This window comes from Nothobranchius furzeri, chromosome 6 (assembly GCF_043380555.1).
Source record: "Nothobranchius furzeri strain GRZ-AD chromosome 6, NfurGRZ-RIMD1, whole genome shotgun sequence".
Taxonomy (NCBI): domain Eukaryota; kingdom Metazoa; phylum Chordata; class Actinopteri; order Cyprinodontiformes; family Nothobranchiidae; genus Nothobranchius; species Nothobranchius furzeri.
In genome coordinates this window covers 13960973-13986800 of record NC_091746.1, presented here as the reverse complement: position 1 = coordinate 13986800, position 25828 = coordinate 13960973, and positions in this window count along the sequence as shown.

Sequence of the window (25828 nt, the reverse complement as noted above, 5' to 3'; positions counted from 1 at the left end):
ATTTGTATGAAAACAAGGTCCAATCAGGCTGAAATGTTACAGGAAGGTAGAATCTATTGAGTTGTAAGTGATCTGAACGTTTCATGATGATAGCACTTTCCTAAGGGGGTCAAACCATGTCCCAAAGGTCACCGGATCTGGTGTCAATTTAAAGAAGTAGTCCAGTTACACATTTGTGGGCTTATAACTTGGCTTCTGAATGTCCTAGAGAGATCAGGTTTGTTTTAGTATACTCCAATCAACAGCCCCTACAACCACAAAAAGGAATGGAGTCATTAGCACTTATGGTTTTTAAATGGCACCCAGAATTATGTTGCACGAAGCACAATTTCACATCATTCTGGGTTCATTTGTGTGAAAACAAGGTCCAATCAGGCTGAAACGTTACAGGAAGGTAGAATCTATTGAGTTGTAAGTGATCTGAACATTTCATGATGATAGCACTTTCCTAAGGGGGTCAAACCATGTCCCAAATGTCACCGGATCTGGTGTCAATTTAAAGTAGTAGTCCAGTTACACATTTGTGGGCTTATAACTTGGCTTCTGAATGTCCTAGAGAGGTCAGGTTTGTTTTAATGTACTCCAATCAACAGCCCCTACAACCACAAAAAGGAATGGAGTCATTAGCACTTATGGTTTGTAAATGGCACCCAGAATTATGTTGCACGAAGCAAAATTTCACATCATTCTGGGTTCATTTGTGTGAAAACAAGGTCCAATCAGGCTGAAACGTTACAGGAAGGTAGAATCTATTGAGTTGTAAGTGATCTGAACGTTTCATGATGATAGCACTTTCCTAAGGGGGTCAAACCATGTCCCAAAGGTCACCGGATCTGGTGTCACTTTAAAGTAGTTGTCCAGTTACACATTTGTGGGCTTATAACTTGGCTTCTGAATGTCCTAGAGAGGTCAGGTTTGTTTTAGTGTACTCCAATCAACAGTCCCTACAACTACAAAAAGGAATGGAGTCATTAGCACTTATGGTTTTTAAATGGCACCCAGAATTATGTTGCACGAAGCACAATTTCACATCATTCTGGGTTCATTTGTGTGAAAACAAGGTCCAATCAGGCTGAAACGTTACAGGAAGGTAGAATCTATTGAGTTGTAACTGATCTGAGCGTTTCATGATGATAGCACTTTCCTAAGGGGGTCAAACCATGTCCCAAAGGTCACTGGATCTGGTGTCATCAATTTAAAGAAGTAGTCCAGTTACACATTTGTGGGCTTATAACTTGGCTTATGAATGTCCTAGAGAGATCAGGTTTGTTTTAATGTACTCCAATCAACAGCCCCTACAACCACAAAAAGGAAAGGAGTCATTAGCACTTATGGTTTGTAAGTGGCACCTAGAATTATGTTGCACGGAGCACAATTTCACATCATTCTGGGTCAATTTGTGTGAAAACAAGGTCCAATCCGGCTGAAACGCTACAAGAAGGTAGAATCTATTGCGTTGTAAGTGATCTGAACGTTTCAAGATGATCGCACATTCCTATAGGGGGTCAAACCATGTCCCAAAGGTCACCGGGCCAAGTGTCACTTTAAAGAAGTAGTCCAGTTACACCTTTGTGGGCTTATAACTTGGCTACTGAATGTCCTAGAGAGATCAGGTTTGTTTTAGTATACTCCAATCAACAGCCCCTACAACCACAAAAAGGAATGGAGACATTAGCACTTATGGTTTTTAAATGGCACCCAGAATTATGTTGCACGAAGCACAATTTCACATCATTCTGGGTTCATTTGTGTGAAAACAAGGTCCAATCAGGTTGAAACGTTACAGGAAGGTAGAATCTATTGAGTTGTAAGTGATCTGAACGTTTCATGATGATAGCACTTTCCTAAGGGGGTCAAACCATGTCCCAAAGGTCACCGGATCTGGTGTCTAAAGAAGTAGTCCAGTTACACATTTGTGGGCTTATAACTTGGCTTCTGAATGTCCTACAGGGATCAGGTTTGTTTTAGTATACTCCAATCAACAGCCCCTACAACCACAAAAAGGAATGGAGTCATTAGCACTTATGGATTTTAAATGGCACCCAGAATTATGTTGCACGAAGCACAATTTCACATCATTCTGGGTTCATTTGTGTGAAAACAAGGTCCAATCAGGCTGAAACGTTACAGGAAGGTAGAATCTATTGAGTTGTAAGTGATCTGAACGTTTCATGATGATCGCACTTTCCTAAGGGGGTCAAACCATGTCCCAAAGGTCACCGGATCTGGTGTCACTTTAAAGAAGTAGTCCAGTTACACATTTGTGGGCTTATAACTTGGCTTCTGAATGTCCTAGAGAGGTCAGGGTTGTTTTAGTGTACTCCAATCAACAGCCCCTACAACCACAAAAAGGAATGGAGTCATTAGCACTTATGGTTTGAAAATGGCACCCAGAATTATGTTGCACGAAGCACAATTTCACATCATTCTGGGTCCATTTGTGTGAAAACAAGGTCCAATCAGGCTGAAACGCTACAAGAAGGTAGAATCTATTGAGTTGTAAGTGATCTGAACGTTTCAAGATGATCGCACATTCCTATAGGGGGTAAAATCATGTCCCAAAGGTCACCGGGCCTGGTGTCACTTTAAAGAAGTAGTCCAGTTACACCTTTGTGGGCTTATAACTTGACTTCTGAATGTCCTAGAGAGGTTAGGTTTGTTTTAGTGTACTCCAATCAACAGCCCCTACAACCACAAAAAGGAATGGAGTCATTAGCCTTATGGTTTGTAAATGGCACCCAGAATTATGTTGCAAGAAGCACAATTTCACATCATTCTGGGTCCATTTGTGTGAAAACAAGGTCCAATAAGGCTGAAACGTTACAGGAAGGTAGAATCTATTTAGTTGTAAGTGATCTGAACGTTTCATGATGATAGCACTTTCCTAAGGGGGTCAAACCATGTCCCAAAGGTCACCGGATCTGGTGTCACTTTAAAGAAGTAGTCCAGTTACACATTTGTGGGCTTATAACTTGGCTTCTGAATGTCCTAGAGAGATCAGGTTTGTTTTAGTATACTCCAATCAACAGCCCCTACAACCACAAAAAGGAATGGAGTCATTAGACTTATGGTTTTTAAATGGCACCCAGAATAATGGTGCACGAAGCACAATTTCACATCATTCTGGGTTCATTTGTGTGAAAACAAGGTCCAATCAGGCTGAAACGTTACAGGAAGGTAGAATCTATTGCGTTGTAAGTGATCTGAACGTTTCATGATGATAGCACTTTCCTAAGGGGGTCAAACCATGTCCCAAAGGTCACCGGATCTGGTGTCAATTTAAAGAAGTAGTCCAGTTACACATTTGTGGGCTTAAACCTTGGCTTCTGAATGTCCTAGAGCGATCAGGTTTGTTTTAGTGTACTCCAATCAACAGCCCCTACAACCACAAAAAGGAATGGAGACATTAGCACTTATGGTTTTTAAATGGCACCCAGAATTATGTTGCACGAAGCACAATTTCACATCATTCTGGGTTCATTTGTGTAAAAACAAGGTCCAATCAGGCTGAAACAATACAGGAAGGTAGAATCTATGGAGTTGTAAGTGATCTGAACGTTTCAAGATGATCGCACATTCCTATAGGGGGTCAAACCATGTCCCAAATGTCACAGGGCCTGGTGTCACTTTAAAGAAGTAGTCCAGTTACACCTTTGTGGGCTTATAACTTGGCTTCTGAATGTCCTAGAGAGGTTAGGTTTGTTTTAGTGTACTCCAATCAAAAGCCCCTACAACCACAAAAAGGAATGGAGTCATTAGCACTTATGGTTTGTAAATGGCACCCAGAATTACGTTGCACGAAGCACAATTTCACATCATTCTGGGTTCATTTGTATGAAAACAAGGTCCAATCAGGCTGAAATGTTACAGGAAGGTAGAATCTATTGAGTTGTAAGTGATCTGAATGTTTCATCATGATAGCACTTTCCTAAGGGGGTCAAACCATGTCCCAAAGGTCACCGGATCTGGTGTCAATTTAAAGAAGTAGTCCAGTTACACATTTGTGGGCTTATAACTTGGCTTCTGAATGTCCTAGAGCGATCAGGTTTGTTTTAGTGTACTCCAATCAACAGCCCCTACAACCACAAAAAGGAATGGAGTCATTAGCACTTATGGTTTTTAAATGGCACCCAGAATTATGTTGCACGAAGCACAATTTCACATCATTCTGGGTTCATTTGTGTGAAAACAAGGTCCAATCAGGCTGAAACGTTACAGGAAGGTAGAATCTATTGAGTTGTAAGTGATCTGAACGTTTCATGATGATAGCACTTTCCTAAGGGGGTCAAACCATGTCCCAAAGGTCACCGGATCTGGTGTCAATTTAAAGAAGTAGTCCAGTTACACATTTGTGGGCTTATAACTTGGCTTCTGAATGTCCTAGAGAGATCAGGTTTGTTTTAGTATACTCCAATCAACAGCCCCTACAACCACAAAAAGGAATGGAGTCATTAGCACTTATGGTTTTTAAATGTCACCCAGAATTATGTTGCACGAAGCACAATTTCACATCATTCTGGGTTCATTTGTGTGAAAACAAGGTCCAATCAGGCTGAAACGTTACAGGAAGGTAGAATCTATTGAGTTGTAAGTGATCTGAACGTTTCATGATGATAGCACTTTCCTAAGGGGGTCAAACCATGTCCCAAAGGTCACCGGATCTGGTGTCACTTTAAAGTAGTAGTCCAGTTACACATTTGTGGGCTTATAACTTGGCTTCTGAATGTCCTAGAGAGGTCAGGTTTGTTTTAGTGTACTCCAATCAACAGTCCCTACAACTACAAAAAGGAATGGAGTCATTAGCACTTATGGTTTTTAAATGGCACCCAGAATTATGTTGCACGAAGCACAATTTCACATCATTCTGGGTTCATTTGTGTGAAAACAAGGTCCAATCAGGCTGAAACGTTACAGGAAGGTAGAATCTATTGAGTTGTAACTGATCTGAGCGTTTCATGATGATAGCACTTTCCTAAGGGGGTCAAACCATGTCCCAAAGGTCACTGGATCTGGTGTCATCAATTTAAAGAAGTAGTCCAGTTACACATTTGTGGGCTTATAACTTGGCTTATGAATGTTCTAGAGAGATCAGGTTTGTTTTAATGTACTCCAATCAACAGCCCCTACAACCACAAAAAGGAAAGGAGTCATTAGCACTTATGGTTTGTAAGTGGCACCTAGAATTATGTTGCACGGAGCACAATTTCACATGATTCTGGGTCAATTTGTGTGAAAACAAGGTCCAATCCGGCTGAAACGCTACAAGAAGGTAGAATCTATTGCGTTGTAAGTGATCTGAACGTTTCAAGATGATCGCACATTCCTATAGGGGGTCAAACCATGTCCCAAAGGTCACCGGGCCAAGTGTCACTTTAAAGAAGTAGTCCAGTTACACCTTTGTGGGCTTATAACTTGGCTACTGAATGTCCTAGAGAGATCAGGTTTGTTTTAGTATACTCCAATCAACAGCCCCTACAACCACAAAAAGGAATGAAGAAATTAGCACTTATGGTTTTTAAATGGCACCCAGAATTATGTTGCACGAAGCACAATTTCACATCATTCTGGGTTCATTTGTGTGAAAACAAGGTCCAATCAGGTTGAAACGTTACAGGAAGGTAGAATCTATTGAGTTGTAAGTGATCTGAACGTTTCATGATGATAGCACTTTCCTAAGGGGGTCAAACCATGTCCCAAAGGTCACCGGATCTGGTGTCTAAAGAAGTAGTCCAGTTACACATTTGTGGGCTTATAACTTGGCTTCTGAATGTCCTACAGGGATCAGGTTTGTTTTAGTATACTCCAATCAACAGCCCCTACAAACACAAAAAGGAATGGAGTCATTAGCACTTATGGTTTTTAAATGGCACCCAGAATTATGTTGCACGAAGCACAATTTCACATCATTCTGGGTTCATTTGTGTGAAAACAAGGTCCAATCAGGCTGAAACGTTACAGGAAGGTAGAATCTATTGAGTTGTAAGTGATCTGAACGTTTCATGATGATCGCACTTTCCTAAGGGGGTCAAACCATGTCCCAAAGGTCACCGGATCTGGTGTCACTTTAAAGAAGTAGTCCAGTTACACATTTGTGGGCTTATAACTTGGCTTCTGAATGTCCTTGAGAGGTCAGGGTTGTTTTAGTGTACTCCAATCAACAGCCCCTACAACCACAAAAAGGAATGGAGTCATTAGCACTTATGGTTTGTAAATGGCACCCAGAATTATGTTGCACGAAGCACAATTTCACATCATTCTGGGTCCATTTGTGTGAAAACAAGGTCCAATCAGGCTGAAACGTTACAGGAAGGTAGAATCTATTGAGTTGTAAGTGATCTGAACGTTTCATGATGATAGCATTTTCCTAAGGGGGTCACACCATGTCCCAAAGGTCACCGGATCTGGTGTCAATTTAAAGAAGTAGTCCAGTTACACATTTGTGGGCTTATAACTTGGCTTCTGAATGTCCTAGAGAGTTCAGGTTTGTTTTAGTGTACTCCAATCAACAGCCCCTACAACCACAAAAAGGAATGGAGTCATTAGCACTTATGGTTTGTAAATGGCACCCAGAATTATGTTGCACGAAGCACAATTTCACATCATTCTGGGTCCATTTGTGTGAAAACAAGGTCCAATCAGGCTGAAACGCTACAAGAAGGTAGAATCTATTGAGTTGTAAGTGATCTGAACGTTTCAAGATGATCGCACATTCCTATAGGGGGTAAAATCATGTCCCAAAGGTCACCGGGCCTGGTGTCAATTTAAAGAAGTAGTCCAGTTACACCTTTGTGGGCTTATAACTTGACTTCTGAATGTCCTAGAGAGGTTAGGTTTGTTTTAGTGTACTCCAATCAACAGCCCCTACAACCACAAAAAGGAATGGAGTCATTAGCACTTATGGTTTGTAAATGGCACCCAGAATTATGTTGCACGAAGCACAATTTCACATCATTCTGGGTCCATTTGTGTGAAACAAGGTCCAATCAGGCTGAAACGTTACAGGAAGGTAGAATCTATTGAGTTGTAAGTGATCTGAACGTTTCATGATGATAGCACTTTCCTAAGGGGGTCAAACCATGTCCCAAAGGTCACCGGATCTGGTGTCAATTTAAAGAAGTAGTCCAGTTACACATTTGTGGGCTTATAACTTGGCTTCTGAATGTCCTAGAGAGATCAGGTTTATTTTAGTGTACTCCAATCAACAGCCCCTACAACCACAAAAAGGAATGGAGTCATTAGCACTTATGGTTTTTAAATGGCACCCAGAATTATGTTGCACGAAGCACAATTTCACATCATTCTGGGTCCATTTGTGTGAAAACAAGGTCCAATCAGGCTGAAACGTTACAGGAAGGTAGAATCTATTGAGTTGTAAGTGATCTGAACGTTTCATGATAATAGCACTTTCCTAAGGGGGTCAAACCATGTCCCAAAGGTCACCGGATCTGGTGTCACTTTAAAGAAGTAGTCCAGTTACACCTTTGTGGGCTTATAACTTGGCTTCTGAATGTCCTAGAGAGGTTAGGTTTGTTTTAGTGTACTCCAATCAACAGCCCCTACAACCACAAAAAGGAATGGAGTCATTAGCACTTATGGTTTTTAAATGGCACCCAGAATTATGTTGCACGAAGCACAATTTCACATCATTCTGGGTTCATTTGTGTGAAAACAAGGTCCAATCAGGCTGAAACGTTACAGGAAGGTAGAATATATTGAGTTGTAAGTGATCTGAACGTTTCATGATGATAGCACTTTCCTAAGGGGGTCAAACCATGTCCCAAACGTCACCGGATCTGGTGTCACTTTAAAGAAGTAGTCCAGTTACACATTTGTGGGCTTATAACTTGGCTTCTGAATGTCCTAGAGAGATCAGGTTTGTTTTAGTATACTCCAATCAACAGCCCCTACAACCACAAAAAGGAATGGAGTCATTAGACTTATGGTTTTTAAATGGCACCCAGAATTATGTTGCACGAAGCACAATTTCACATCATTCTGGGTTCATTTGTGTGAAAACAAGGTCCAATCAGGCTGAAACGTTACAGGAAGGTAGAATTTATTGCGTTGTAAGTGATCTGAACGTTTCATGATGATAGCACTTTCCTAAGGGGGTCAAACCATGTCCCAAAGGTCACCGGATCTGGTGTCAATTTAAAGAAGTAGTCCAGTTACACATTTGTGGGCTTAAACCTTGGCTTCTGAATGTCCTAGAGCGATCAGGTTTGTTTTAGTGTACTCCAATCAACAGCCCCTACAACCACAAAAAGGAATGGAGACATTAGCACTTATGGTTTTTAAATGGCACCCAGAATTATGTTGCACGAAGCACAATTTCACATCATTCTGGGTCAATTTGTGTGAAAACAAGGTCCAATCCGGCTGAAACGCTAAAAGAAGGTAGAATCTTTTGAGTTGTAAGTGATCTGAACGTTTCAAGATGATCGCACATTCCTATAGGGGGTCAAACCATGTCCCAAAGGTCACCGGGCCAAGTGTCACTTTAAAGAAGTAGTCCAGTTACACCTTTGTGGGCTTATAACTTGGCTTCTGAATGTCCTAGAGAGATCAGGTTTGTTTTAGTATACTCCAATCAACAGCCCCTACAACCACAAAAAGGAATGGAGTCATTAGCACTTATGGTTTTTAAATGGCACCCAGAATTATGTTGCACGAAGCACAATTTCACATCATTCTGGGTCCATTTGTGTGAAAACAAGGTCCAATCAGGCTGATACGTTACAAGAAGGTAGAATCTATTGAGTTGTAAGTGATCTGAACGTTTCATGATGATAGCACTTTCCTAAGGGGGTCAAACCATGTCCCAAAGGTCACCGGATCTGGTGTCAATTTAAAGAAGTAGTCCAGTTACACATTTGTGGGCTTATAACTTGGCTTCTGAATGTCCTAGAGAGATCAGGTTTGTTTTAATGTACTCCAATCAACAGCCCCTACAACCACAAAAAGGAATGGAGTCATTAGCACTTATAGTTTGTAAGTGGCACCCAGAATTATGTTGCACGGAGCACAATTTCACATCATTCTGGGTCAATTTGTGTGAAAACAAGGTCCAATCCGGCTGAAACGCTACAAGAAGGTAGAATCCATTGCGTTGTAAGTGATCTGAACGTTTCAAGATGATCGCACATTCCTATAGGGGGTCAAACCATGTCCCAAAGGTCACCGGGCCAAGTGTCACTTTAAAGAAGTAGTCCAGTTACACCTTTGTGGGCTTATAACTTGGCTACTGAATGTCCTAGAGAGATCAGGTTTGTTTTAGTATACTCCAATCAACAGCCCCTACAACCACAAAAAGGAATGGAGACATTAGCACTTATGGTTTTTAAATGGCACCCAGAATTATGTTGCACGAAGCACAATTTCACATCATTCTGGGTTCATTTGTGTGAAAACAAGGTCCAATCAGGTTGAAACGTTACAGGAAGGTAGAATCTATTGAGTTGTAAGTGATCTGAACGTTTCATGATGATAGCACTTTCCTAAGGGGGTCAAACCATGTCCCAAAGGTCACCGGATCTGGTGTCTAAAGAAGTAGTCCAGTTACACATTTGTGGGCTTATAACTTGGCTTCTGAATGTCCTACAGGGATCAGGTTTGTTTTAGTATACTCCAATCAACAGCCCCTACAACCACAAAAAGGAATGGAGTCATTAGCACTTATGGTTTTTAAATGGCACCCAGAATTATGTTGCATGAAGCACAATTTCACATCATTCTGGGTTCATTTGTGTGAAAACAAGGTCCAATCAGGCTGAAACGTTACAGAAAGGTAGAATCTATTGAGTTGTAAGTGATCTGAACGTTTCATGATGATCGCAGTTTCCTAAGGGGGTCAAACCATGTCCCAAATGTCACCGGATCTGGTGTCACTTTAAAGAAGTAGTCCAGTTACACATTTGTGGGCTTATAACTTGGCTTCTGAATGTCCTAGAGAGGTCAGGGTTGTTTTAGTGTACTCCAATCAACAGCCCCTACAACCACAAAAAGGAATGGAGTCATGAGCACTTATGGTTTGTAAATGGCACCCATAATTATGTTGCACGAAGCACAATTTCACATCATTCTGCGTCCATTTGTGTGAAAACAAGGTCCAATCAGGCTGAAACGTTACAGGAAGGTAGAATCTATTGAGTTGTAAGTGATCTGAACGTTTCATGATGATAGCATTTTCCTAAGGGGGTCACACCATGTCCCAAAGGTCACCGGATCTGGTGTCAATTTAAAGAAGTAGTCCAGTTACACATTTGTGGGCTTATAACTTGGCTTCTGAATGTCCTAGAGAGTTCAGGTTTGTTTTAGTGTACTCCAATCAACAGCCCCTACAACCACAAAAAGGAATGGAGTCAATAGCACTTATGGTTTGTAAATGGCACCCAGAATTATGTTGCACGAAGCACAATTTCACATCATTCTGGGTCCATTTGTGTGAAAACAAGGTCCAATCAGGCTGAAACGCTACAAGAAGGTAGAATCTATTGAGTTGTAAGTGATCTGAACGTTTCAAGATGATCGCACATTCCTATAGGGGGTAAAATCATGTCCCAAAGGTCACCGGGCCTGGTGTCACTTTAAAGAAGTAGTCCAGTTACACCTTTGTGGGCTTATAACTTGACTTCTGAATGTCCTAGAGAGGTTAGGTTTGTTTTAGTGTACTCCAATCAACAGCCCCTACAACCACAAAAAGGAATGGAGTCATTAGCACTTATGGTTTGTAAATGGCACCCAGAATTATGTTGCACGAAGCACAATTTCACATCATTCTGGGTCCATTTGTGTGAAAACAAGGTCCAATCAGGCTGAAACGTTACAGGAAGGTAGAATCTATTGAGTTGTAAGTGATCTGAACGTTTCATGATGATAGCACTTTCCTAAGGGGGTCAAACCATGTCCCAAAGGTCACCGGATCTGGTGTCAATTTAAAGAAGTAGTCCAGTTACACATTTTTGGGCTTATAACTTGGCTTCTGAATGTCCTAGAGAGATCAGGTTTATTTTAGTGTACTCCAATCAACAGCCCCTACAACCACAAAAAGGAATGGAGTCATTAGCACTTATGGTTTTTAAATGGCACCCAGAATTATGTTGCACGAAGCACAATTTCACATCATTCTGGGTCCATTTGTGTGAAAACAAGGTCCAATCAGGCTGAAACGTTACAGGAAGGTAGAATCTATTGAGTTGTAAGTGATCTGAACGTTTCATGATAATAGCACTTTCCTAAGGGGGTCAAACCATGTCCCAAAGGTCACCGGATCTGGTGTCACTTTAAAGAAGTAGTCCAGTTACACCTTTGTGGGCTTATAACTTGGCTTCTGAATGTCCTAGAGAGGTTAGGTTTGTTTTAGTGTACTCCAATCAACAGCCCCTACAACCACAAAAAGGAATGGAGTCATTAGCACTTATGGTTTTTAAATGGCACCCAGAATTATGTTGCACGAAGCACAATTTCACATCATTCTGGGTTCATTTGTGTGAAAACAAGGTCCAATCAGGCTGAAACGTTACAGGAAGGTAGAATCTATTGAGTTGTAAGTGATCTGAACGTTTCATGATGATAGCACTTTCCTAAGGGGGTCAAACCATGTCCCAAAGGTCACCGGATCTGGAGTCACTTTAAAGAAGTAGTCCAGTTACACATTTGTGGGCTTATAACTTGGCTTCTGAATGTCCTAGAGAGATCAGGTTTGTTTTAGTATACTCCAATCAACAGCCCCTACAACCACAAAAAGGAATGGAGTCATTAGACTTATGGTTTTTAAATGGCACCCAGAATTATGTTGCACGAAGCACAATTTCACATCATTCTGGGTTCATTTGTGTGAAAACAAGGTCCAATCAGGCTGAAATGTTACAGGAAGGTAGAATCTATTGAGTTGTAAGTGATCTGAACGTTTCATGATGATAGCACTTTCCTAAGGGGGTCAAACCATGTCCCAAAGGTCACCGGATCTGGTGTCAATTTAAAGAAGTAGTCCAGTTACACATTTGTGGGCTTATAACTTGGCTTCTGAATGTCCTAGAGCGATCAGGTTTGTTTTAGTGTACTCCAATCAACAGCCCCTACAACCACAAAAAGGAATGGAGTCATTAGCACTTATGGTTTTTAAATGGCACCCAGAATTATGTTGCACGAAGCACAATTTCACATCATTCTGGGTTCATTTGTGTGAAAACAAGGTCCAATCAGGCTGAAACGTTACAGGAAGGTAGAATCTATTGAGTTGTAAGTGATCTGAACGTTTCATGATGATAGCACTTTCCTAAGGGGGTCAAACCATGTCCCAAAGGTCACTGGATCTGGTGTCAATTTAAAGTAGTCCAGTTACACATTTGTGGGCTTATAACTTGGCTTCTGAATGTCCTAGAGAGATCAGGTTTGTTTTAGTATACTCCAATCAACAGCCCCTACAACCACAAAAATGAATGGAGTCATTAGCACTTATGGTTTTTAAATGGCACCCAGAATTATGTTGCACGAAGCACAATTTCACATCATTCTGGGTTCATTTGTGTGAAAACAAGGTCCAATCAGGCTGAAACGTTACAGGAAGGTAGAATCTATTGAGTTGTAAGTGATCTGAACATTTCATGATGATAGCACTTTCCTAAGGGGGTCAAACCATGTCCCAAATGTCACCGGATCTGGTGTCAATTTAAAGTAGTAGTCCAGTTACACATTTGTGGGCTTATAACTTGGCTTCTGAATGTCCTAGAGAGGTCAGGTTTGTTTTAATGTACTCCAATCAACAGCCCCTACAACCACAAAAAGGAATGGAGTCATTAGCACTTATGGTTTGTAAATGGCACCCAGAATTATGTTGCACGAATCAAAATTTCACATCATTCTGGGTTCGTTTGTGTAATAATTCAAGGTCCAATCAGGCTGAAACGTTACAGGAAGGTAGAATCTATTGAGTTGTAAGTGATCTGAACGTTTCATGATGATAGCACTTTCCTAAGGGTGTCAAACCATGTCCCAAAGGTCACCGGATCTGGTGTCACTTTAAAGAAGTAGTCCAGTTACACATTTGTGGGCTTATAACTTGGCTTCTGAATGTCCTAGAGAGGTCAGGTTTGTTTTAGTGTACTCCAATCAACAGTCCCTACAACTACAAAAAGGAATGGAGTCATTAGCACTTATGGTTTTTAAATGGCACCCAGAATTATGTTGCACGAAGCACAATTTCACATCATTCTGGGTTCATTTGTGTGAAAACAAGGTCCAATCAGGCTGAAACTTTACAGGAAGGTAGAATCTATTGAGTTGTAACTGATCTGAACGTTTCATGATGATAGCACTTTCCTAAGGGGGTCAAACCATGTCCCAAAGGTCACTGGATCTGGTGTCAATTTAAAGTAGTAGTCCAGTTACACTTTTGTGGGCTTATAACTTGGCTTATGAATGTCCTAGAGCGATCAGGTTTGTTTTAGTGTACTCCAATCAACAGCCCCTACAACCACAAAAAGGAATGGAGACATTAGCACTTATGGTTTTTAAATGGCACCCAGAATTATGTTGCACGAAGCACAATTTCACATCATTCTGGGTTCATTTGTGTAAAAACAAGGTCCAATCAGGCTGAAACAATACAGGAAGGTAGAATCTATTGAGTTGTAAGTGATCTGAACGTTTCAAGATGATCGCACATTCCTATAGGGGGTCAAACCATGTCCCAAATGTCACAGGGCCTGGTGTCACTTTAAAGAATTAGTCCAGTTACACCTTTGTGGGCTTATAACCTGGCTTCTGAATGTCCTAGAGAGGTTAGGTTTGTTTTAGTGTACTCCAATCAAAAGCCCCTACAACCACAAAAAGGAATGGAGTCATTAGCACTTATGGTTTGTAAATGGCACCCAGAATTATGTTGCACGAAGCACAATTTCACATCATTCTGGGTTCATTTGTGTGAAAACAAGGTCCAATCAGGCTGAAACGTTACAGGAAGGTAGAATCTATTGAGTTGTAAGTGATCTGAACGTTTCATGATGATAGCACTTTCCTAAGGGGGTCAAACCATGTCCCAAAGGTCACTGGATCTGGTGTCAATTTAAAGAAGTAGTCCAGTTACACATTTGTGGGCTTATAACTTGGCTTCTGAATGTCCTAGAGGGATCAGGTTTGTTTTAGTATACTCCAATCAACAGCCCCTACAACCACAAAAAGGAATGGAGTCATTAGCACTTATGGTTTTTAAATGGCACCCAGAATTATGTTGCACGAAGCACAATTTCACATCATTCTGGGTTCATTTGTGTGAAAACAAGGTCCAATCAGGCTGAAACGTTACAGGAAGGTAGAATCTATTGAGTTGTAAGTGATCTGAACATTTCATGATGATAGCACTTTCCTAAGGGGGTCAAACCATGTCCCAAATGTCACCGGATCTGGTGTCAATTTAAAGTAGTAGTCCAGTTACACATTTGTGGGCTTATAACTTGGCTTCTGAATGTCCTAGAGAGGTCAGGTTTGTTTTAATGTACTCCAATCAACAGCCCCTACAACCACAAAAAGGAATGGAGTCATTAGCACTTATGGTTTGTAAATGGCACCCAGAATTATGTTGCACGAAGCAAAATTTCACATCATTCTGGGTTCATTTGTGTAAAAATTCAAGGTCCAATCAGGCTGAAACGTTACAGGAAGGTAGAATCTATTGAGTTGTAAGTGATCTGAACGTTTCATGATGATAGCACTTTCCTAAGGGGGTCAAACCATGTCCCAAAGGTCACCGGATCTGGTGTCACTTTAAAGAAGTAGTCCAGTTACACATTTGTGGGCTTATAACTTGGCTTCTGAATGTCCTAGAGAGGTCAGGTTTGTTTTAGTGTACTCAAATCAACAGTCCCTACAACTACAAAAAGGAATGGAGTCATTAGCACTTATGGTTTTTAAATGGCACCCAGAATTATGTTGCACGAAGCACAATTTCACATCATTCTGGGTTCATTTGTGTGAAAACAAGGTCCAATCAGGCTGAAACTTTACAGGAAGGTAGAATCTATTGAGTTGTAACTGATCTGAACGTTTCATGATGATAGCACTTTCCTAAGGGGGTCAAACCATGTCCCAAAGGTCACTGGATCTGGTGTCATTTTAAAGAAGTAGTCCAGTTACACTTTTGTGGGCTTATAACTTGGCTTATGAATGTCCTAGAGAGATCAGGTTTGTTTTAATGTACTCCAATCAACAGCCCCTACAACCACAAAAAGGAATGGAGTCATTAGCACTTATGGTTTGTAAGTGGCACCCAGAATTATGTTGCACGAAGCACAATTTCACATCATTCTGGGTCAATTTGTGTGAAAACAAGGTCCAATCCGGCTGAAACGCTACAAGAAGGTAGAATCTATTGAGTTGTAAGTGATCTGAACGTTTCAAGATGATCGCACATTCCTATAGGGGGTCAAACCATGTCCCAAAGGTCACCGGGCCAAGTGTCACTTTAAAGAAGTAGTCCAGTTACACCTTTGTTGGCTTATAACTTGGCTTCTGAATGTCCTAGAGAGGTCAGGTTTGTTTTAGTGTACTCCAATCAACAGTCCCTACAACTACAAAAAGGAATGGAGTCATTAGCACTTATGGTTTTTAAATGGCACCCAGAATTATGTTGCACGAAGCACAATTTCACATCATTCTGGGTTCATTTGTGTGAAAACAAGGTCCAATCAGGCTGAAACGTTACAGGAAGGTAGAATCTATTGAGTTGTAACTGATCTGAACGTTTCATGATGATAGCACTTTCCTAAGGGGGTCAAACCATGTCCCAAAGGTCACTGGATCTGGTGTCAATTTAAAGAAGTAGTCCAGTTACACATTTGTGGGCTTATAACTTGGCTTATGAATGTCCTAGAGAGATCAGGTTTGTTTTAATGTACTCCAATCAACAGCCCCTACAACCACAAAAAGGAATGGAGTCATTAGCACTTATGGTTTGTAAGTGGCACCCAGAATTATGTTGCACGAAGCACAATTTCACATCATTCTGGGTCAATTTGTGTGAAAACAAGGTCCAATCCGGCTGAAACGCTACAAGAAGGTAGAATCTTTTGAGTTGTAAGTGATCTGAACGTTTCAAGATGATCGCACATTCCTATAGGGGGTCAAACCATGTCCCAAAGGTCACCGGGCCAAGTGTCACTTTAAAGAAGTAGTCCAGTTACACCTTTGTGGGCTTATAACTTGGCTACTGAATGTCCTAGAGAGATCAGGTTTGTTTTAGTATACTCCAATCAACAGCCCCTACAACCACAAAAAGGAATGAAGACATTAGCACTCATGGTTTTTAAATGGCACCCAGAATTATGTTGCACGAAGCACAATTTCACATCATTCTGGGTTCATTTGTGTGAAAACAAGGTCCAATCAGGTTGAAACGTTACAGGAAGGTAGAATCTATTGAGTTGTAAGTGATCTGAACGTTTCATGATGATAGCACTTTCCTAAGGGGGTCAAACCATGTCCCAAAGGTCACCGGATCTGGTGTCTAAAGAAGTAGTCCAGTTACACATTTGTGGGCTTATAACTTGGCTTCTGAATGTCCTACAGGGATCAGGTTTGTTTTAGTATACTCCAATCAACAGCCCCTACAACCACAAAAAGGAATGGAGTCATTAGCACTTATGGTTTTTAAATGGCACCCAGAATTATGTTGCACGAAGCACAATTTCACAACATTCTGGGTTCATTTGTGTGAAAACAAGGTCCAATCAGGCTGAAACGTTACAGGAAGGTAGAATCTATTGAGTTGTAAGTGATCTGAACGTTTCATGATGATCGCACTTTCCTAAGGGGGTCAAACCATGTCCCAAAGGTCACCGGATCTGGTGTCACTTTAAAGAAGTAGTCCAGTTACACATTTGTGGGCTTATAACTTGGCTTCTGAATGTCCTAGAGAGGTCAGGGTTGTTTTAGTGTACTCCAATCAACAGCCCCTACAACCACAAAAAGGAATGGAGTCATTAGCACTTATGGTTTGTAAATGGCACCCAGAATTATGTTGCACGAAGCACAATTTCACATCATTCTGGGTCCATTTGTGTGAAAACAAGGTCCAATCAGGCTGAAACGTTACAGGAAGGTAGAATCTATTGAGTTGTAAGTGATCTGAACGTTTCATGATGATAGCATTTTCCTAAGGGGGTCACACCATGTCCCAAAGGTCACCGGATCTGGTGTCAATTTAAAGAAGTAGTCCAGTTACACATTTGTGGGCTTATAACTTGGCTTCTGAATGTCCTAGAGAGTTCAGGTTTGTTTTAGTGTACTCCAATCAACAGCCCCTACAACCACAAAAAGGAATGGAGTCAATAGCACTTATGGTTTGTAAATGGCACCCAGAATTATGTTGCACGAAGCACAATTTCACATCATTCTGGGTCCATTTGTGTGAAAACAAGGTCCAATCAGGCTGAAACGCTACAAGAAGGTAGAATCTATTGAGTTGTAAGTGATCTGAACGTTTCAAGATGATCGCACATTCCTATAGGGGGTAAAATCATGTCCCAAAGGTCACCGGGCCTGGTGTCACTTTAAAGAAGTAGTCCAGTTACACCTTTGTGGGCTTATAACTTGACTTCTGAATGTCCTAGAGAGGTTAGGTTTGTTTTAGTGTACTCCAATCAACAGCCCCTACAACCACAAAAAGGAATGGAGTCATTAGCACTTATGGTTTGTAAATGGCACCCAGAATTATGTTGCACGAAGCACAATTTCACATCATTCTGGGTCCATTTGTGTGAAAACAAGGTCCAATCAGGCTGAAACGTTACAGGAAGGTAGAATCTATTGAGTTGTAAGTGATCTGAACGTTTCATGATGATAGCACTTTCCTAAGGGGGTCAAACCATGTCCCAAAGGTCACCGGATCTGGTGTCAATTTAAAGAAGTAGTCCAGTTACACATTTTTGGGCTTATAACTTGGCTTCTGAATGTCCTAGAGAGATCAGGTTTATTTTAGTGTACTCCAATCAACAGCCCCTACAACCACAAAAAGGAATGGAGTCATTAGCACTTATGGTTTTTAAATGGCACCCAGAATTATGTTGCACGAAGCACAATTTCACATCATTCTGGGTCCATTTGTGTGAAAACAAGGTCCAATCAGGCTGAAACGTTACAGGAAGGTAGAATCTATTGAGTTGTAAGTGATCTGAACGTTTCATGATAATAGCACTTTCCTAAGGGGGTCAAACCATGTCCCAAAGGTCACCGGATCTGGTGTCACTTTAAAGAAGTAGTCCAGTTACACCTTTGTGGGCTTATAACTTGGCTTCTGAATGTCCTAGAGAGGTTAGGTTTGTTTTAGTGTACTCCAATCAACAGCCCCTACAACCACAAAAAGGAATGGAGTCATTAGCACTTATGGTTTTTAAATGGCACCCAGAATTATGTTGCACGAAGCACAATTTCACATCATTCTGGGTTCATTTGTGTGAAAACAAGGTCCAATCAGGCTGAAACGTTACAGGAAGGTAGAATCTATTGAGTTGTAAGTGATCTGAACGTTTCATGATGATAGCACTTTCCTAAGGGGGTCAAACCATGTCCCAAAGGTCACCGGATCTGGAGTCACTTTAAAGAAGTAGTCCAGTTACACATTTGTGGGCTTATAACTTGGCTTCTGAATGTCCTAGAGAGATCAGGTTTGTTTTAGTATACTCCAATCAACAGCCCCTACAACCACAAAAAGGAATGGAGTCATTAGACTTATGGTTTTTAAATGGCACCCAGAATTATGTTGCACGAAGCACAATTTCACATCATTCTGGGTTCATTTGTGTGAAAACAAGGTCCAATCAGGCTGAAATGTTACAGGAAGGTAGAATCTATTGAGTTGTAAGTGATCTGAACGTTTCATGATGATAGCACTTTCCTAAGGGGGTCAAACCATGTCCCAAAGGTCACCGGATCTGGTGTCAATTTAAAGAAGTAGTCCAGTTACACATTTGTGGGCTTATAACTTGGCTTCTGAATGTCCTAGAGCGATCAGGTTTGTTTTAGTGTACTCCAATCAACAGCCCCTACAACCACAAAAAGGAATGGAGTCATTAGCACTTATGGTTTTTAAATGGCACCCAGAATTATGTTGCACGAAGCACAATTTCACATCATTCTGGGTTCATTTGTGTGAAAACAAGGTCCAATCAGGCTGAAACGTTACAGGAAGGTAGAATCTATTGAGTTGTAAGTGATCTGAACGTTTCATGATGATAGCACTTTCCTAAGGGGGTCAAACCATGTCCCAAAGGTCACTGGATCTGGTGTCAATTTAAAGTAGTCCAGTTACACATTTGTGGGCTTATAACTTGGCTTCTGAATGTCCTAGAGAGATCAGGTTTGTTTTAGTATACTCCAATCAACAGCCCCTACAACCACAAAAATGAATGGAGTCATTAGCACTTATGGTTTTTAAATGGCACCCAGAATTATGTTGCACGAAGCACAATTTCACATCATTCTGGGTTCATTTGTGTGAAAACAAGGTCCAATCAGGCTGAAACGTTACAGGAAGGTAGAATCTATTGAGTTGTAAGTGATCTGAACATTTCATGATGATAGCACTTTCCTAAGGGGGTCAAACCATGTCCCAAATGTCACCGGATCTGGTGTCAATTTAAAGTAGTAGTCCAGTTACACATTTGTGGGCTTATAACTTGGCTTCTGAATGTCCTAGAGAGGTCAGGTTTGTTTTAATGTACTCCAATCAACAGCCCCTACAACCACAAAAAGGAATGGAGTCATTAGCACTTATGGTTTGTAAATGGCACCCAGAATTATGTTGCACGAATCAAAATTTCACATCATTCTGGGTTCGTTTGTGTAATAATTCAAGGTCCAATCAGGCTGAAACGTTACAGGAAGGTAGAATCTATTGAGTTGTAAGTGATCTGAACGTTTCATGATGATAGCACTTTCCTAAGGGTGTCAAACCATGTCCCAAAGGTCACCGGATCTGGTGTCACTTTAAAGAAGTAGTCCAGTTACACATTTGTGGGCTTATAACTTGGCTTCTGAATGTCCTAGAGAGGTCAGGTTTGTTTTAGTGTACTCCAATCAACAGTCCCTACAACTACAAAAAGGAATGGAGTCATTAGCACTTATGGTTTTTAAATGGCACCCAGAATTATGTTGCACGAAGCACAATTTCACATCATTCTGGGTTCATTTGTGTGAAAACAAGGTCCAATCAGGCTGAAACTTTACAGGAAGGTAGAATCTATTGAGTTGTAACTGATCTGAACGTTTCATGATGATAGCACTTTCCTAAGGGGGTCAAACCATGTCCCAAAGGTCACTGGATCTGGTGTCAATTTAAAGTAGTAGTCCAGTTACACTTTTGTGGGCTTATAACTTGGCTTATGAATGTCCTAGAGCGATCAGGTTTGTTTTAGTGTACTCCAATCAACAGCCCCTACAACCACAAAAAGGAATGGAGACATTAGCACTTATGGTTTTTAAATGGCACCCAGAATTATGTTGCACGAAGCACAATTTCACATCATTCTGGGTTCATTTGTGTAAAAACAAGGTCCAATCAGGCTGAAACAATACAGGAAGGTAGAATCTATTGAGTTGTAAGTGATCTGAACGTTTCAAGATGATCGCACATTCCTATAGGGGGTCAAACCATGTCCCAAATGTCACAGGGCCTGGTGTCACTTTAAAGAATTAGTCCAGTTACACCTTTGTGGGCTTATAACCTGGCTTCTGAATGTCCTAGAGAGGTTAGGTTTGTTTTAGTGTACTCCAATCAAAAGCCCCTACAACCACAAAAAGGAATGGAGTCATTAGCACTTATGGTTTGTAAATGGCACCCAGAATTATGTTGCACGAAGCACAATTTCACATCATTCTGGGTTCATTTGTGTGAAAACAAGGTCCAATCAGGCTGAAACGTTACAGGAAGGTAGAATCTATTGAGTTGTAAGTGATCTGAACGTTTCATGATGATAGCACTTTCCTAAGGGGGTCAAACCATGTCCCAAAGGTCACTGGATCTGGTGTCAATTTAAAGAAGTAGTCCAGTTACACATTTGTGGGCTTATAACTTGGCTTCTGAATGTCCTAGAGGGATCAGGTTTGTTTTAGTATACTCCAATCAACAGCCCCTACAACCACAAAAAGGAATGGAGTCATTAGCACTTATGGTTTTTAAATGGCACCCAGAATTATGTTGCACGAAGCACAATTTCACATCATTCTGGGTTCATTTGTGTGAAAACAAGGTCCAATCAGGCTGAAACGTTACAGGAAGGTAGAATCTATTGAGTTGTAAGTGATCTGAACATTTCATGATGATAGCACTTTCCTAAGGGGGTCAAACCATGTCCCAAATGTCACCGGATCTGGTGTCAATTTAAAGTAGTAGTCCAGTTACACATTTGTGGGCTTATAACTTGGCTTCTGAATGTCCTAGAGAGGTCAGGTTTGTTTTAATGTACTCCAATCAACAGCCCCTACAACCACAAAAAGGAATGGAGTCATTAGCACTTATGGTTTGTAAATGGCACCCAGAATTATGTTGCACGAAGCAAAATTTCACATCATTCTGGGTTCATTTGTGTAAAAATTCAAGGTCCAATCAGGCTGAAACGTTACAGGAAGGTAGAATCTATTGAGTTGTAAGTGATCTGAACGTTTCATGATGATAGCACTTTCCTAAGGGGGTCAAACCATGTCCCAAAGGTCACCGGATCTGGTGTCACTTTAAAGAAGTAGTCCAGTTACACATTTGTGGGCTTATAACTTGGCTTCTGAATGTCCTAGAGAGGTCAGGTTTGTTTTAGTGTACTCAAATCAACAGTCCCTACAACTACAAAAAGGAATGGAGTCATTAGCACTTATGGTTTTTAAATGGCACCCAGAATTATGTTGCACGAAGCACAATTTCACATCATTCTGGGTTCATTTGTGTGAAAACAAGGTCCAATCAGGCTGAAACTTTACAGGAAGGTAGAATCTATTGAGTTGTAACTGATCTGAACGTTTCATGATGATAGCACTTTCCTAAGGGGGTCAAACCATGTCCCAAAGGTCACTGGATCTGGTGTCATTTTAAAGAAGTAGTCCAGTTACACTTTTGTGGGCTTATAACTTGGCTTATGAATGTCCTAGAGAGATCAGGTTTGTTTTAATGTACTCCAATCAACAGCCCCTACAACCACAAAAAGGAATGGAGTCATTAGCACTTATGGTTTGTAAGTGGCACCCAGAATTATGTTGCACGAAGCACAATTTCACATCATTCTGGGTCAATTTGTGTGAAAACAAGGTCCAATCCGGCTGAAACGCTACAAGAAGGTAGAATCTATTGAGTTGTAAGTGATCTGAACGTTTCAAGATGATCGCACATTCCTATAGGGGGTCAAACCATGTCCCAAAGGTCACCGGGCCAAGTGTCACTTTAAAGAAGTAGTCCAGTTACACCTTTGTTGGCTTATAACTTGGCTTCTGAATGTCCTAGAGAGGTCAGGTTTGTTTTAGTGTACTCCAATCAACAGTCCCTACAACTACAAAAAGGAATGGAGTCATTAGCACTTATGGTTTTTAAATGGCACCCAGAATTATGTTGCACGAAGCACAATTTCACATCATTCTGGGTTCATTTGTGTGAAAACAAGGTCCAATCAGGCTGAAACGTTACAGGAAGGTAGAATCTATTGAGTTGTAACTGATCTGAACGTTTCATGATGATAGCACTTTCCTAAGGGGGTCAAACCATGTCCCAAAGGTCACTGGATCTGGTGTCAATTTAAAGAAGTAGTCCAGTTACACATTTGTGGGCTTATAACTTGGCTTATGAATGTCCTAGAGAGATCAGGTTTGTTTTAATGTACTCCAATCAACAGCCCCTACAACCACAAAAAGGAATGGAGTCATTAGCACTTATGGTTTGTAAGTGGCACCCAGAATTATGTTGCACGAAGCACAATTTCACATCATTCTGGGTCAATTTGTGTGAAAACAAGGTCCAATCCGGCTGAAACGCTACAAGAAGGTAGAATCTTTTGAGTTGTAAGTGATCTGAACGTTTCAAGATGATCGCACATTCCTATAGGGGGTCAAACCATGTCCCAAAGGTCACCGGGCCAAGTGTCACTTTAAAGAAGTAGTCCAGTTACACCTTTGTGGGCTTATAACTTGGCTACTGAATGTCCTAGAGAGATCAGGTTTGTTTTAGTATACTCCAATCAACAGCCCCTACAACCACAAAAAGGAATGAAGACATTAGCACTCATGGTTTTTAAATGGCACCCAGAATTATGTTGCACGAAGCACAATTTCACATCATTCTGGGTTCATTTGTGTGAAAACAAGGTCCAATCAGGTTGAAACGTTACAGGAAGGTAGAATCTATTGAGTTGTAAGTGATCTGAACGTTTCATGATGATAGCACTTTCCTAAGGGGGTCAAACCATGTCCCAAAGGTCACCGGATCTGGTGTCTAAAGAAGTAGTCCAGTTACACATTTGTGGGCTTATAACTTGGCTTCTGAATGTCCTACAGGGATCAGGTTTGTTTTAGTATACTCCAATCAACAGCCCCTACAACCACAAAAAGGAATGGAGTCATTAGCACTTATGGTTTTTAAATGGCACCCAGAATTATGTTGCACGAAGCACAATTTCACAACATTCTGGGTTCATTTGTGTGAAAACAAGGTCCAATCAGGCTGAAACGTTACAGGAAGGTAGAATCTATTGAGTTGTAAGTGATCTGAACGTTTCATGATGATCGCACTTTCCTAAGGGGGTCAAACCATGTCCCAAAGGTCACCGGATCTGGTGTCACTTTAAAGAAGTAGTCCAGTTACACATTTGTGGGCTTATAACTTGGCTTCTGAATGTCCTAGAGAGGTCAGGGTTGTTTTAGTGTACTCCAATCAACAGCCCCTACAACCACAAAAAGGAATGGAGTCATTAGCACTTATGGTTTGTAAATGGCACCCAGAATTATGTTGCACGAAGCACAATTTCACATCATTCTGGGTCCATTTGTGTGAAAACAAGGTCCAATCAGGCTGAAACGTTACAGGAAGGTAGAATCTATTGAGTTGTAAGTGATCTGAACGTTTCATGATGATAGCATTTTCCTAAGGGGGTCACACCATGTCCCAAAGGTCACCGGATCTGGTGTCAATTTAAAGAAGTAGTCCAGTTACACATTTGTGGGCTTATAACTTGGCTTCTGAATGTCCTAGAGAGTTCAGGTTTGTTTTAGTGTACTCCAATCAACAGCCCCTACAATAACAAAAAGGAATGGAGTCATTAGCACTCATGGTTTGTAAATGGCACCCAGAATTATGTTGCACGAAGCACAATTTCACATCATTCTGGGTCCATTTGTGTGAAAACAAGGTCCAATCAGGCTGAAACGCTACAAGAAGGTAGAATCTATTGAGTTGTAAGTGATCTGAACGTTTCAAGATGATTGCACATTCCTATAGGGGGTAAAATCATGTCCCAAAGGTCAACGGGCCTGGTGTCACTTTAAAGAAGTAGTCCAGTTACACCTTTGTGGGCTTATAACTTGACTTCTGAATGTCCTAGAGAGGTTAGGTTTGTTTTAGTGTACTCCAATCAACAGCCCCTACAACCACAAAAAGGAATGGAGTCATTAGCACTTATGGTTTGTAAATGGCACCCAGAATTATGTTGCACGAAGCACAATTTCACATCATTCTGGGTCCATTTGTGTGAAAACAAGGTCCAATCAGGCTGAAACGTTACAGGAAGGTAGAATCTATTGAGTTGTAAGTGATCTGAACGTTTCATGATGATAGCACTTTCCTAAGGGGGTCAAACCATGTCCCAAAGGTCACCGGATCTGGTGTCAATTTAAAGAAGTAGTCCAGTTACACATTTGTGGGCTTATAACTTGGCTTCTGAATGTCCTAGAGAGATCAGGTTTATTTTAGTGTACTCCAATCAACAGCCCCTACAACCACAAAAAGGAATGGAGACATTAGCACTTATGGTTTTTAAATGGCACCCAGAATTATGTTGCACGAAGCACAATTTCACATCATTCTGGGTTCATTTGTGTAAAAACAAGGTCCAATCAGGCTTAAACAATACAGGAAGGTAGAATCTATTGAGTTGTAAGTGATCTGAACGTTTCAAGATGATCGCACATTCCTATAGGGGGTCAAACCATGTCCCAAATGTCACAGGGCCTGGTGTCACTTTAAAGAATTAGTCCAGTTACACCTTTGTGGGCTTATAACTTGGCTTCTGAATGTCCTAGAGCGATCAGGTTTGTTTTAGTGTACTCCAATCAACAGCCCCTACAACCACAAAAAGGAATGGAGTCATTAGCACTTATGGTTTTTAAATGGCACCCAGAATTATGTTGCACGAAGCACAATTTCACATCATTCTGGGTTCATTTGTGTGAAAACAAGGTCCAATCAGGCTGAAACGCTACAAGAAGGTAGAATCTATTGAGTTGTAAGTGATCTGAACGTTTCAAGATGATCGCACATTCCTATAGGGGGTAAAATCATGTCCCAAAGGTCAACGGGCCTGGTGTCACTTTAAAGAAGTAGTCCAGTTACACCTTTGTGGGCTTATAACTTGACTTCTGAATGTCCTAGAGAGGTTAGGTTTGTTTTAGTGTACTCCAATCAACAGCCCCTACAACCACAAAAAGGAATGGAGTCATTAGCACTTATGGTTTGTAAATGGCACCCAGAATTATGTTGCACGAAGCACAATTTCACATCATTCTGGGTCCATTTGTGTGAAAACAAGGTCCAATCAGGCTGAAACGTTACAGGAAGGTAGAATCTATTGAGTTGTAAGTGATCTGA